General features: G+C 36.5%; 1 protein-coding gene across 4 annotated transcripts in view; it reads left to right on the forward strand.

Moving 5' to 3' along the window:
- The window catches only part of LOC118277330 (nucleolar protein 4), a 151135-nt gene that overhangs the window by 118266 nt on the left and 16139 nt on the right, over positions 1–16730 (forward strand). The gene's annotated exons all lie outside the window — the stretch shown is intronic.

The raw sequence follows: 16730 nt of genomic DNA on the forward strand, positions 1-16730 counted from the left end.
ATAGGCCCTATTGGGCACATTTTACTTTTTGATATTATGATAGGCAGTAAAACATTTAATTATTTTTCAATAAAATTAAATTGGATACGATTACTGCGACTATCGTGATGTAAAGACAAACAAATGACAGTAACTCAAATAATCACATTAATTTGAAAGTTCATTTGTTTGAATGTTTGTCCGTCAATCACGCTGAAACTACTGAACGGATTTTGATGAAATTTGGTGACTTGGTTGATAGGATACTTTTTATCCTACGGGAACGCGGGCAAAGTCGCTGGCAGAAGCTGGTTTAAGATAGAAAATAAATCCATCGCCTCATTTACATATATCATTAAGGTACAAACATTACATTCTATCATAGAGACAGTAGTAGCAAAGTTTTACAGCTATCTGCAACAATAGAGGTCATTAATACGTTGCACTCCTAAAACATTAGGAGGTTTTCCAAAGCAAAAACCGAGGAATTAATAGACGCAACAAAATACGGTGCAAGCCTGTCACCCATTGGCGTAGACTGCGAGCCGGTGGCATGGCGCGCGGAAGGGTAGACAATACCCGTCATCTCATGGTGCCACGCCATCAGTATAGTTACCCTAACGAAGCCTGGTAGCCGTACTTACTCGTACAAATACAAATGTTATTGATTTTGAGATGTGGAAGAACTATCCCATGCAAACAGCTGAATTTGAGGGAATTTCGCTGTATGTTTCTATGCTAATTCATTAAAAAAATGTAAAAAAAAATCTGTTCAAAGGTAACAAGACCAATGTGAGAGTCCCACTAGGTATAGTCTGTACCTACCGCGTTCATCTCTTCATATAAGTTTACATTTAAAATCTATTTCTGATTCAGAACATCCACTTGTCAACTTCTCAGAACTACAATCACTTTGCGGAACTAAAAGCCTTTAGGACCATTTTCTGAAATGGGAGAAAATCAATGGAACTTGGCAAGCCCTCGGGGGCTGTTACTCCATCAGCCAAGATCCGGCTAGGATTAGACTATTTGCTGTCAAGACGTCTTACGAATGATACCAGTAGCGTTGCTGCTACGCAAACTATGTAGTTTTAGACAATTTAGTGAAACTGGTTATTGTAATGTCGAGTTAGAAATTGACAAGCTATGCACACAATAGTATTGTTTTATCCAATTAAGCAAACTGCGTTTTAAACATTTCAAATCACTGAAATTGCTGTATTACGTATCATCGAGGTCTTTGGTTAGTGAGTAATAACGCTATTTTGCATAAATTTTATTAAGGTATTCTTGTTACTATTTATTAGTACTTTGGTCTTGACTTCAACTTGTTTTGTCCAGAACTTCATTCGTATAAAGGAATCGTGAATTCTACTTTATTTTCCAGCAGCACAGCTAAACTTACCCTTATAAATTTCACGGATCCCATTTTATGAACCCGAGGATCCCACAAAACCAATTAAAAGATGGCCTTTCTTAAATATTTAAACTCCTTTAAGACCTCGCTGGTACCAAGGCGTCATAAGACCGAGGCGCTGTCCGTTGAGACGGCGCGTACATTATTCAACGCGCGCTCCCGCGTTCGCCTGCATTCCGTATAGCTAGCCGCATTGTTTGCATGTCCACCTGATATCCATGCAAGACTTGCTGCCTAAACTTTGCACATGAATTCAAGAATAACCGGACATCGTAGTATACTTTGTAGTTAGGTATATGACGCATAATTTAATTGATAACTGAGTTAAAGGCTGTGTGAGCCGGCGTTCACGTCACTCTACCATATTGTAAGTGGTATCTAACAGTAGTAAGGTGTCGGATTACCAATAATCTTGCCATACAACGTGTATGCTAAACAAGTTGAATAGTATAGGAAATCGGTGGTTGTGGTTATTGAGTTTGAAGTGCAAAATACAGGTTTCAAAACATGATTTTATAAAAACAGCAATTTTAATTTATCGATAAAAATGGAAGAACAAGATTTTTCCATGAAGAAGCGACGAATACTTTACCGTGATAGATACTCGAAGGTTTTAAATTAGCTCCTATTTAATTATGATCTCCTGGTAAAACAGTTTTAAACTTTTTAAGATCGAAATCAATTCTACTGATCTGTATGTGGCATGACACTGTAATTGGTCTTTGACTTTTGTAAAGTAATGAAAATATGTTGTAATTGGTATTTAGGTGATTGTTGCGTTCGCACTTTATGTGTTATTCGATTCGACTACAATGCGACGGTGTAAATATGAGTGCGTTTATACTTATATCATGATTATTGTGCATATTACTTGTATACATTTCTGATGCAATTATTTTAAACTTTGGAGCCGCGTTTCTATCTTTGATATTCGTTTCAATGCCTCAAAGGACCAAAATGAGGGTTTTATTTGAAATCGTACTAAAAATAATGATAGCAGTTATCTTTCATAAATCCTAGATTATGAATCCCTCGTTGAAATATCGGTTAGAAAACTAGTTTTGATAGCTGAATCGGCGAATGAATTTTTCATGCCAAAATTCTTAGCCAATTTAAGACAGACTATGTACACAAATTCAGTACAGACAGGTTTATCATATGTGTATCAGGACCCTTTGTTGAAGTACCTAATTTGAAATTCCCGCGTTCTCAATGTCACTTTTGACGTTTAAATATTTTCCCTCCATTTTTGGCGTCTTTCTCTCTGCTCCGATTTTCTCTGCTGTAATGTCGTTATATTTTCAAAGTGATAAATAAAACAAAGTTTGTGTGCAAATAACTGTTTTATTACAACAGGTTATGGGCCCAGACCGTATTTCAGTCGTAAAAGTGTTAGTTAGTCAAAATACAAGTAAAAACAATAAAAATCTGGGCGCCGGCCATATTAAAGTGGTACGTCCTAACTTAACTAACACGTGCCTGGAAATATAAATTGCAATTACTTCGAGATGTCGTCAAATACAATGGTATTAATTGAAAAGCTGGTTGGACGAGCTAATTACAACACCTGGAGATTTGCCGTACAAACATACTTACAACACGAGGATCTTTGGTGCTGCATAGAAAACGAAGGTAAAGCTGTTGACCCGAAACTTGATCTGAAAGCTAAATCCAAAATCATATTATTAGTTGATTCAGTGAACTACATCCATATACAAGAAGCACAAACAGCAAAGGAAGTATGGACAAACTTACAGAAGGCTTTCGATGACAAGGGGTTAACTCGTCGCGTGGGTCTACTCAAAGATCTTATTACAACCACTTTGGATAACTCTCAAGATATAGAGGACTATGTCAACAAAATAATGACGACAGCACACAAGTTGCGAAACATCTCATTCGAAGTTAATGACGAGTGGCTGGGTACTCTTCTACTTGCCGGCTTACCTGAAGTATATAAGCCGATGATAATGGCAATAGAGAGTTCTGGTGTGCCCATTACAGCAGATGCAGTGAAGACTAAGCTCTTACAGGAGATAAAGAGCTCCGAGTCTGTGGCATTATATGCCAGTAATAAAAATAAGCAGAGAGCACAAGCAAATACACAGAAGATAACTAAAGGTCCCCGTTGTTACAAGTGTAATAAACATGGTCACATTAGCAAGTACTGTAAAACAAAAAGGAAGGATCAAACTAAGAAGGATGAAAAAGAAAATGGTTATGTCGCAGTATTCTCAGCATCAACTTCAAATAATAAAAATAATTGGTTTATTGACTCCGGAGCATCCATGCACCTAACTATGAGGAAGGACTGGCTGTATGATCAATCACCGGCACCAGTTACAAGCATCCGTATCGCCAATGATAAAATGCTTCAAGTGAAGGGCTGTGGAAAAGTAAATATGTCAATAACTGATAAAAATGGAAATACACAAAACATACAAATAACAAATGTGTTATATGTACCGGAGTTGGCAAGTAATCTTCTCTCTGTGAGTCAACTTATAAAGAAGGGGCATTCCGTACAGTTTCATGAAAATGGCTGTAAAATACTCAATAACTCAAAGGAAGAAATTTTGTCATGCAAGTTGATAAATAATATGTATTGCTTGAATGCAAGTACTGCAACAGCATATGTCAGTAGCTCAGATGAAAGTGACAGCTACCTGTGGCATCAAAGGATGAGCCATCTGAACCTTTCTGATCTTAGCAAATTACCTAACTGTGTAGAAGGTGTCAAGATAAATAAAAACAAATCAAACATGGTGTGCGAGTATTGTCAAGAAGGAAAACAGTCAAGACTGCCGTTTCCAAAAGAAGGCTCCCGTGCAAAGAAGCCTCTGGAACTTGTACACTCTGATGTTTGTGGACCATTAGAAGTCAAGTCAATTGGTGGGGCACAATATTTCCTGACATTTGTGGATGATTTTACAAGGAAAGTATTTGTCTATTTTCTTAATGGTAAGTCTGAAGTATTTAGTAAATTTAAAATGTTTAAAGTTCTAGTAGAAAACCAACTTGATTTAAAAATTAAAAGGTTAAGAACTGACAATGGTACTGAGTATCTCAGTAATCAGTTCAAAGAATATATGCAGAATTCAGGAATAATACATGAAACTTCTAATTCATACACTCCTCAGCAGAATGGATTAGCAGAACGTATGAACCGTACCCTTATGGAGAGAGCTCGCTGTATGTTAATTAATGCCAATTTTCAGAAAGTCTATTGGGCAGAAGCTGTAGCTACGGCAGCTTATATAACAAATAGATGTCCAACAAGGTCAATTTCATATGTGACACCTGAAGAGTTATGGTCCGGAAAGAAGCCTAACTTGAAGCATATACGGATCTTTGGATGTGAAGTTATGGTCCATGTACCTAACATGAAACGTCAGAAACTAGATTCTAAGGCAAGTAAAATGTATTTTGTTGGTTATTCAGAAACTACTAAAGGTTATCGATTATTAGATACAAAAACAAAGAAAATAATTATTAGTAGAGATGTTGTATTTCTAGAAAACAGTATAATGAGAAAATTTACTACTGTATCACTTACTGATAAAGATTTAACTAATAAATCAACTGATCCAAATACATGTTCTGAGAGTTCAGGGCTTCAAAACCCCAAGGAACCTTGTGAGTCTTATGAATCATCATATGATGAGTCTTCAGATGTAGAGTCCTTTCATTCTGATGATGATTCATTATATGTACCTGAAAGAGAAGTAAAGTTAGATAAAATTAGTAAAATGAACACTCGATCTTCAAGTAGGAAAAGTAAACATGAAACTAATACATACCTTTGTCAAGGTGGAGATCAGCATCTAGAGGAATTGCCAAAGACTTACCAAGAAGCGATGTCTTCTGTAGAAAAGGAAAAATGGGAAAAGTCTATACAGGAAGAACTGAAAGCACATGAAAGGAATGAGACCTGGGAGTTGGTGAAGAAACCTGATCAAGTAAAAATCATTGGATGTAAGTGGGTTTTCAGAATTAAAGATGAGATTAATGGCCCATTGTATAAGTCACGACTGTGTGCCATGGGATGTTCACAGAAGTATCAAGTGGATTACACAGAGACATTCTCACCCACAGTCAGGTATGATTCTTTAAGAGTAATGCTTTCTAAAGTCTGTCAAAATAATTTAAAAATGATTCAGTTCGATATTAAAACGGCATTCCTCTATGGCAATATAAAAGAGGATATTTATATGACTCCACCTGAAGGTTTATGTATTAATAAAGAAAACTTAGTTTGTAAACTTAAAAAATCCCTATATGGTTTGAAGCAAGCACCTAGGTGCTGGAACCAGAAATTTGATTCTGTATTGAAGAAATTTGGTTTCACTAATAGTCATTCAGATAAGTGTGTATACACTGGTGAATTAGATGAAATCAAAGTGTATCTAATCCTGTATGTAGATGATGGGTTAATAATATCACAAGAACAATATATATTGGATAAAGTAATAAATGATTTGAAAGAGAATTTTGAAATAAAAACTTGTGAACCTAGAAATTTTGTTGGATTAGAAATAAAAAGAGGAAAAGATTACATATTCTTACACCAAGCTAAATATATAGAGAAAATATTATGTAAATTTAATATGAGTAATGCAAATGGAAACAGTATACCAGTAGATGTAAATACAAAGCTTGAGAAAAATAAAGCAGAGTTGAACAAGAAAATACCTTATAGAGAGGCAGTTGGTTCCTTAATGCATTTGGCTATTGTAAGTAGACCTGATATTATGTATGGTGTCAGCTTAGTGAGCAGATATTTAGATAGTTATGATGATAGTCACTGGAAAGCTGTTAAAAGGATTATTAAATATCTAAAAGAAACAAAGGAATATGGTTTATATTTTACTTATAAACAACCAAATGTAGTGGAAAGCTTTAGTGATGCAGATTATGCAAATGATACAGAAACAAGACGTTCAATGACAGGATATGTTTTTATTAAAAATGGCGCAGCTATAACTTGGGCCAGTCAGCGTCAACAAAGTATAGCATTATCAACTACAGAGGCTGAATTTATGGCTGCCTGTAGTGCTACTAAAGAAGCCATTTGGTTAAAACAACTTTTGTTAGATATAGATGAATATAATCAATTATCTTTATGTTTAAACATAGATAATCAGAGTGCAATTTCTGTCATTAAAAATGAAAATTATCATAAACGTTGTAAACACATTGATATAAAGTATAAGTTTGTAAAAGAAAAATATGAAGAAAAACTTATTGATTTAAAGTATATAAATACTAATGAGCAGTGTGCTGATATATTAACTAAACCTCTGTGTAAAACTAAATTTCAATATTTAAGATCAAAGTTAGGTATATGTAAACTGTAACAATACTATTGCATTGTAAATTCTTATGTTCAAGTATTGTTGAGAGTCATTGTAAACAAGTGTAAAAACATAACTAATAATTGTAAGTTATTTAGAAATGTTCATAATTGTTTTCTATGTTATATTGAAAGTTATGTTCAGATATAAAACATTTATGTTAATGTAAGTTGAGGACATATTACCTAATTTTAAAAGTAAAAAGGAAATTGTTTTTGTTTATTTGTTAAGAGAGAACGTTGCAATTTGGAGAGAGTGTTGAAGTACCTAATTTGAAATTCCCGCGTTCTCAATGTCACTTTTGACGTTTAAATATTTTCCCTCCATTTTTGGCGTCTTTCTCTCTGCTCCGATTTTCTCTGCTGTAATGTCGTTATATTTTCAAAGTGATAAATAAAACAAAGTTTGTGTGCAAATAACTGTTTTATTACAACACCCTTATATGTGTATCAGGAACGGTCTTAACTGATAGAGATAATTATGTGTTGTGTATGTTCTACTAATCCAAGGTTAATGAACTTAATAATACAAGCAAGCAGGTTAGTCCAAGAGATCACACTAACAATAAAAAGTCGCCTGTGACATCGAGGAAGCCGCCACTAATTTCATTTTCACCCTCAATTTATATCTGTCACTTTTGGTACGGTGGACTGTGCGCGTAAAAATATTGTTTTTACTTATCCCCGAAGGGAGGGATGGGGTGTAAAGGGGGCGTAATTACTTGAGCAGCCAGAGTCTGCGAGACGGCCCGTGGGGGCTGGAATTACTACGGAGCGGCGAGGTTTGCCCGCAAGCTGCCTCTTTTTCTAGGTGACGCCGGGAATTTTTCTTAATCCGCTATGTATGCCTGACTAGGGGATCTTTCTGTGTATTTTTTGCTTTTACATACAACTTTATTGATTTTGCTGATGTAGGTAAAACTATGTACGTATAATGTAGATGCTGCATTTATGTATGCGTATATCTATTGACTGGAATCGACTCGTAGGTACTAGGGTGGTATGAGTTATAAAGCGTTTGTTTTTCCAGTTGAGAATGGATTTCGTAGTAATTTATCAATAGTGGTGTAACAGTGATTGTAGAGGAGCTATTGAGCCAGCGATACATCTCTGTATCTATTGTATCGAATTCGAACGATAGTCTAGATTTGCCAAACTTTGAATAGAGTATTTTTATTTTAAAACACGATTGAGTCTCAATTTTCTGTTTCGACACAAATATAATTCTACTATATCACTTATACATATGTAAGTCAAGCAAAACAGCCGTAACACAACACTATACAATGCCTAATTTATCCTTAACATGTTAAATAAAACGTTAGCGACTTAGAAGAGGTTTTCCACAAGGTTGGCCTGTGGTTAACTTGAATCTTAAGGCATTACACTGAGATGAGAATAATATCATGCTAATATACCGTTTGTATTCGTCGTACGTGGCGCACATTTCCTTGACATGAACCATTCTCGGTTTCTAAATCTTGTACCTATAGTATATGCACTTATATGTATTGTTTAAGAGTTCATCTTAAGCCTATAAGAACCAACTGCTAAGTAAAGGCCTCTTCTCACAGAGAGAAGGTTTGAGTATTAAGCACCACGCTTGCTTTTGGTGGATTGGTGATTTAAAACTTTTAATTAGAAATAATAGGCTAGGTCTCTTCGCGATGTCGACCTAAACCGTTTGTCAATAGTCAGTAGTGTCTAATCTTAGAAAGTTTTAGAGTTAGATTGGTCATAATTAGTCCTTTTTGTATTTCGTACCGAAGGACCAGTTAATGACTAAATTGGTGCAGTGGCTTAACGACTGCTGTCTAACGTGTCACTGGGTTTATATCGGCTCGAGAGCTCGGAACAATTCTTTGTATGTGAAAAACAGAAAATTATGTAATAAAAGTTATGTAGTTTTGAATTTGACGTTGTGTTAATTATAATAACGATTAAAGTTGATGAAATGTACTATATTTCTATTTTTGTCGACAAAAATACCTACTTCTAATTCTTTTTTCAATCACTTATTGATTATACTGTCTTTTAAGGATGACATATCACGAGTTCTATTTTCGACGACGAAAAAGAGAAATTAGTTCATTTAAAAGTTGATTTGAAACGGTACGCTTGTTCGAGGTTCCGAAAGAAAATGCCACAATAGATTTAGACTTCAATAGATAACCCAAAAGGTTGTGGTACCGTGAAATACCCACAAGGGCCACAAGGTTTTTGTAGATAAATGAAAACGGAATAGATCTGTTAAACTTTGACCTTCGTATGACAAGATTTTAGAAAGAGCAAGATTCGTTTCGGATTGATCACAAACCTATAAGTTATTCTATTCTAATAAATTGTAATTCTTGTATTAGTACAAAATTGACGACCAATATTTTTCGGGAATACCTTTCTCTAGTGCTTATTAGTCTAATTCATCATCATCATCAGCGTGTTCTAGTCCACTACTGGACATAGGTCTCTCCGATGGCACGCAACTGAGCTCGATCTTCAGCTCTACGTATTTAACCACTACCAGCAACCTTCCAAATATCGTCATTTGACCTAGCGGGTTTATTATTTATATGTAAGTAATAAGACACATCGATTTTATTTTCTGCAAAAAATAAACCTAATTATTGGAGCGCTCATAGATATCTATACTATTTTAGTTAAGACTATGAAGATATGGCCGGTGGGTGTGACATTTAATATCAGACAAACATTAGTTGTTTATTACAGGGAATTTTCTAGTAAACACTATCCCACGCCTTGCTTCTGCGATACGATAACAAAACACTGAACTGTTTTTGCACCCAAATCGAAACTAAGAAGTAAAAAACTAGCTTTATTTACCAAAGAATTATACAACTATTCTGAAAGTATAAAGAAGGGTTAAAGTCGACTTTTATGGTAATTAGTTCCCCCTCTTTAATATACTCTAAGCAAACATTCTGTACCAGGCGCCCATATAAACCAGATGGTCTATCCGAAAAGAAGCTTGCAAAAACATTTTCATCGGAAAATCCATCACAGGCTGGCCATTATTAAACTTCAATTAAGCGTCCCTAAATGAGTTGAGTACATTAATTTCACTGCAGCGCACAATGTCCAGCTCAAAGCCCAATCGATACAGTAAAAATAGTTGCCGTGAATGCTGGTACCGATCTATCTCGTGCGATGACAAGGGGAATATTTCTGGAATACCCAGAGGAGATTTCTGTTGAAACTTGATATGAATTAAGTAATATTTGAGACTATTTTTGTAATGTTACTGTACAAGTTAAGTTAATCCAAACAGCTATTTGCATTATAGCAGATACAATATAACAGTAAATTTAACCACGTTTATAAATCTCAGGGAGCAGGGGAGCAGCACGCGGCGGCGGCACGCACTCCTACGTAGGTATCCATATTTAGTGCCTTCGCTCGCTCAGTTTATCACACTTCAAAGAGCACGGGTAAGCGTCGACTTGTAACCGCGTCTCCCCAGCGATACCCCTGTAACTAGGAAGCCGCTTTGTGAAATTCGCGATGCTTTTCGACGGAGACGCGACCCCCATTCGGTTTTTCGAGGTCGGCCCGCTTCCCCCTCACATAATGCGAGTATCTGCGTCTACCTCCACAACGCCTTTGGTACTCTGGTACTTATCACGCGGTAACTACGCGGTTTCTGCACCTAGTTTCTCACTAAACTCTGAGTGAATGTGGGTGTTTAATTATTTATTCAATCTGTTAGAGGATTTTTCACGTGTCAGTTTCCCCCTATTTTAGTTAAAATCGCATTAGTGTAATATGTAGTAGTGTTTCAAAGTGTACTTAGTTCGTACGTATTTAGTTACTTGTGTTAGTAGCGTATTCCATGTTTGTACTATTATTATTTTAGTTTAGTGAATTCTTCCTCGTTCAAAATATGGGTTTTCGTTGGAGTTCCCTTTTCAGTGGAAATGTTAGTTTTCATACTAACTACAAATTAATTTAGTAGTTGAATATTTATACATACAACATAACCTGCAAATTGTGATTATGTGCACCCCAGACATAACACCATTTCACATGAGGCTACTTTATTTCCTAAGCACAAAGGGTGATTTCAGATTACTACGAGAATCGCAGTAACACTTAACGCGATCTGGGATTCGAAGCCCTCTTACTCAGTGATTACTGAGCACTTAAACCACTCTACCAACGAGGTCATCAACTTTTTCTTTTATGACATTTCTTTTGACAGACGTTGCTAGATTTTTGACAGCACGTCTTTAGTCTCTGGTCATAGCGCAAGCACTTCGTTTCTTCTGTCTGTCATTTGTCACACCATCCATCAATGTGTCAGGTCTTAGGCGTTACAAAGTTTTCAACTATGCTAGCTATCAGATCAAAAAATCTGTCATCTGTCTTACACTAGGCAAGCTTCAAACTTTTGAGCATTTTTTGGTCCTTTTCGAATGGTTTTGGAAAATGTATCGATATTTTTGGAATCATTTTCTTAGTACAAAAATCTATATAATGACTACATCGTTGATTAAGTGCAACTGCATTGTGGGGTATCAGCAAAAAATTGCAATATCAGTCAGCAAAAAATGTTGGAGGTTTTATCGGTTTTTCAAAAATATCTCAGTGATAGTACGGAGTTTGGTCCGGTATTCATATGACAATAGGCTCACCTTACTTATTACCTATTACATGGGACTATTGAAAATTGTCAAATGACATATTATAAAAATTGAAACAAATCTTCTGTAGTTTTCCTAATATTCACATACGTATGTAATATTTGTTACTTTGCGTATCTTTGCCCAATATATCCTTTATCATTTTTTGTGTGTAAGGGCTCTTAAGTCAGTTGTAACTCGGTAAGTAACAAGTTCGCTACGTTGTTGAATTCTAATGCTCTATTGCTTTGTAAGAGTAAGTACGAAATTTGATTTCCAAATTGTCTTCCATGAAGAATATAATGATGATCTTTATCATTCCACTATTGTTATGCACATCTACCTACCTCACTGAGACACAGGGATTTAAATATATGTGTGCACTAGTTTCTTCCAGTAGCTTAGTCTGTTGCCGTGGGATAAAAAGACTTGTGTTTTTGCAGGCTATAATCTACTCTTGCTCCAAATTTCTTCTTAATCGCTTCAGCCGTTTTGATATGAAAGAGTACATACAAACTTTCGCATTTATAATATTAGTAAGATCATCATCATCATCATCATCAGTTTTTTGGACATCAAGTGTCGTCCATAGTACACCATAAGCACAGATCCTCGATTTTTGTGTGTGTATGTATGAAATCATTCAATCACTCTTTTCTTTTACTTTTTTGCTTTTCGCTACGGTCTACAAAAACTAGTTTCTAGTCCCCAAAAACTTCCATAGTTATGTAAATTCTTTGACGACTTTTTGCCGAATTGTCCCGAAATCGAATAGGTCATGTAGAGAATAGGTGCTATAAATCTAGGTGGAGACTCAGACGTAAATCCCTTCATCTGGACACGATGTAAGCCATTGTTTGACTACCTACCTATACATGGGTTCCTAGTACTTGCGTTACTATATCACTGTACCTACTGTAGTGTGTTATGCTTTTGAGTTTTGTTAAGTAAGTGATGTTTGGTGATTGTTTATGGAAAAAGCATTTTTAAAAACGTTTAATTCTGATGTGGAATGTTAAGAATGGTGAACTGGAGATAGACGAGACTGCTGTTTTCAAGATTGTAATACTTCAAAAACGTGATGATGACTTGAATGATGTTGATATGTATGAAAAGGGAACAATAAAATGACATCAAAGTGATGAAGACTGACCAATGTTGTATGTAGGTTAGTGTATTTGGGCGAGTGCGGGGAACTCAACAGACTCTGAATAGGATAAGAATAAAGAGTAAACTTCGTAAACTGGGGAGAAAGGTGAAGTTTAACCCAGCGAGGGATGCTTTACAAGTGTACCAGTATAACTATCTATATATTGCTAATGTGTTCAGTGACTAGAGCAGATGGTTGTGCTGAGCTACTAAATTATAAACGATGGGAACTCAAATGGCTGTCACAACTCTTGTGCAATTACACATTATGGTGCGTTCCTCCATTGTTTTGGATATTCAGTTCAATTTCGTTGTTCGCTGAATTTTTGCCACCGCCCATGTAATCGTCATTGTGTCCGATGACAGGTAGCGTCCGGCCCGGTAAATCAATGCCCGTTATGTACAACAGTCATCGCTTATGTGCTTATGTATTCCTGGTATATAGGCAACGTATGTATTGGTATAGTGGATACGCGTGTACGTAGATAATCTCGTCATAGCTCGCACCCGTTATGGTATTACTGTGTGTGGGCGAGGGGAGGTCCAGGGTGTGAGAGGGGGCGCGCGAGCCCGCGAGTGCCGCAGGGGGCGCTGTCCGCTTTAAAAATACTAGGGCGCAAGCGGCGGGCGAAACTACCGAGCAAGCAGAATGCTAAAGGAAGCCGTTTATTTTGAAAGACCGAAGACTTTCAACTCGCCTCTGCGCTCCTTGCAGAGACGGGTAAAAAGTTGTAAGGACGGCGAATAAAAAAATGCGGACCCGTTGTAGCTATTAGCTGCGCCAGCAAAAATGTTTTTGGCTCATGAGACCGGCTGTTTACAGGAGTGTTTGCGCATGAAAACTTAATCCAGTTTAAGTAATCTACAGAATTGATAAACTTGCCGGTCTCAAGGTGGCTGGCTAGCAATTTTCGCATAACAAACTTTAGTAAGAAGTAAAATTTCACTTAAAGTAAAACCCGAATGGTCGAGTGGTAGGTGTCTAAAAAGTTTCTTCTTGTTTAGTTTGGAGGAGCCACAGGTCAAATCAGCCATAAGTTACCTAAATCACAATCAATACACGTCCGACAAAAATATGTTAGTGGGAGCACAGTAAGGATGTGGTCGCCGGCCGGCTCATTATCGATAATCACGGCATCGTGTTTAACGGCCTTTGACGTTCGAAAAGCTCGAAATTTGTATTTTGTTCGTATTTTCATAATTGGGCGGGTGGGGGCACGGGCGCGAGGTGGCGCCGCGGGCGTCATCGGCCCCCTTCGCGTGGGTATTTAATGATTATACGCTGACTGCCACCTGATTGCTGGCACTCTGACGCGCTATCGATGATTACTTGTTGTCGATAAATTGATTGCCGTGGATGGTGGACTTACCGCTTTCCTGGTCTTTGCTGATAGATAATGAATGATCTCTAATAATCAGAGAACTTTAAGGGTTAGTGGTTATAATAATATAAAGTATACGATACAGAACTTATTCTATGTTCGGGTTTATAATATGAAGAAAATTGCTGTTGTGCTTGTTCGTTTCTTGTGTGCATAAGAAAATTTCCAAACATAAATTGTTTTCAGCAAGTTTTCTTTTGTTTCATCTTGATTATGTTCATTAATTATTTTTTTATATCAACTTTAAAGTAATTAAAATATGTATTCTAATGCTCTCTGTATACACCTTTTTATCTTATATTAATATTGCAAAAGTCCAGTACAAATAAATATTAAATGATAGTTTGTATCGAGTATCGATAGTCGCGATGGTGTCGCAGCAGTGTCGCAGCGCGATCACTCGCGGGGTGGCAAGCACTACACGGTAACACGCGGAGTGCCGGAGGGGGGCGGGGGGGGCATACCGCAGTACATAGCCCATGTATCAGTACATACCGGGCCCTCAGCACATAACCGCTGCTGGATTCCCGAAATTTTGCAGTTATTTTGTATGGAAAACTAGGTTATTCCGCGATTTATTCGTCTATCGCCTGATGACCTGCCGAACCCCCGCAGTTTACGTCACGCCAAGCTATAACCAACTCCCCGGCTTATATCAACGCTCCCCACAAAGTAACTCAGGCAGATTCAACAAAGAATTTTACCTAAAAATTCTTTGACCGACTTCCCTTTTGATAATGCGCCAGAGAAGTTAAAACAACTTATCAAACTTTGTGCTCACTTAAACGAATTATCTAAGGCAGCGTCCACCAGCCCGTGCCTCCTACACACACCGCCTCAAATGGTAAATAAACGTATTCCTTGGATGGCTGACAAAGCCGCCATTAAGAATCAGTTAGGATGCTCGTTAAATGATCTAACTACACAAGTTAACCTTTAGCTTAATGACATGTTTGCACTAACTGCGCGCAAGTGTACTTATACACGTATGTACGCACCACTGCACCTTATCTGTCATTGAGGTGTAATTAATTACAGACTAAATTGCAATGGTATCAACCTAACTATAACTAGGTGCACATAACGCGAAGGGTCAACGGATATTTAGTGTCCGCATAGCAGATGCGGTCCTTGGCCACCGCCCTGAAGACGGTCGATATCTAGCTTGTCACCCCACCTAACTCCAAACTGCCTATGTACACCTGGTACTTAGGCGACTTAAGTACTAGTTGTAGTTGTGCCTACCGAGCTATATTTGTCTTTGAATAAATAATTTTCAACCTTAAAACCCAGAGTGCGAATCGAGATACAATTAAATATAATAATATGCAGGTATCACTCGAGTAATACAATCAAAATACTTAAATGTAGGTTAGCTATTTATGATTTGAATAAATTATGTACTAAACAGGCTATTATTGTGTGAATTCCGAAGGCAGAACAACGAAATTAAAGCTAAAGCTTATTGCTTAGTTCATTACGTAAGTTATAAAGCAAATCAAATTGTGAATTCAATAAAACAAATCGAAGAAACAAACCTCAAATTAAATAATCGTTAAATGGCGAGCCCCTCTAATCTACAACACATTAATACAAGTGGAAAGCAAATATTCCGACAGCGTACAATTTCCAAGCAAACTTCATAACGTATTCAATATTTTCAAGTAAACTTTTCCGCGCGGAAACTTAGTGTGGCTGTGAATTGATGACGCTTTGCATGGGATAGCTACCACTTGTTGAATGAAAATCTTCGTGTGTTTTCGTAAGTTTACGCCGACGTCAGCTGTTACAAAAGCGGAAAAATGCCGCTGCGCCATTCAAAGAGATTTTTTTTTCTGTAAAGTTTTATTCGAGTTCACGAAGTGGTGTTGTTTTGTTTGACTTGTTGGTTTGTTTTGAATGTTGTGATGTATTGTGATATAAGCTTTACTTATAACACTTTTAGTTCATGTAGACGTTAGTATTTAATTATTGTTTTTGTAATGATTTGTGCAATCAATTGATAAAAGTAGCAAACGCAGCCTTATGCTGTTGCACGTGCTTTATAATGCACAACAACACAATATTAACATGTATAGTCAAATGTCAGCATATTCAAAATTTCATCGTGGCAAGCTTCAAATTTTAACCTGTTCTAAATCTGTAGCAGCATTTTAGCGGCCGGTAGGCGTGTCTATGTGTGCGTTAGAATGATAGCGACCATTTGCAAACGTTTCGGCAATCGGGCACTTTGTTTTGCAACGAACTAAGTATTTTAAAATAAGTTTTCTATTATTTTTTTAACTCTATTGAATTACATATCTCTTCGAATAGTCTGTTATCTTGGTACTTTCGTTTCGTTTTTTTTATTGTTTTTTGCAGTTTAGTCGGTAAAAGATTATTGAATTTTTCTGTCCAGGATGATAAAAGTAGTTTCAGCATTCGATTCCACATTACGTTAATTGCAAAATGTTGTATGTTAATAATAATAAAAAATACTTAGTTTTAAGTCCTTTGTGAAGACATTTTTTGCTATGCATGTGGTATATAAAATAATGGAGGAAACCAATAATTAAGTCTAAGCACCTGTGCATTATTATCTAGAAAAACATGTGCGTAGACGTGACAAGTCGTAGGTCTGTTTTAGTATAAAAATGCTTTTGAAAATACCATCGACTGACTACTAGGAAAAAAAAATTGTTTGTAAAAAAGTTTAAGTAAAACTATGTATATAATTGCACATTAGTTATACAAAAATTGTTTTTATTTTGTGCGAAATAAGACATTCAAAGTTAGCAAGATGTATTTATAAAGTGTCCCATCTTTCAATGAAC

This window comes from Spodoptera frugiperda, chromosome 10, assembly GCF_023101765.2.
Source record: "Spodoptera frugiperda isolate SF20-4 chromosome 10, AGI-APGP_CSIRO_Sfru_2.0, whole genome shotgun sequence".
Classification (NCBI taxonomy): Eukaryota; Metazoa; Arthropoda; class Insecta; order Lepidoptera; family Noctuidae; genus Spodoptera; species Spodoptera frugiperda.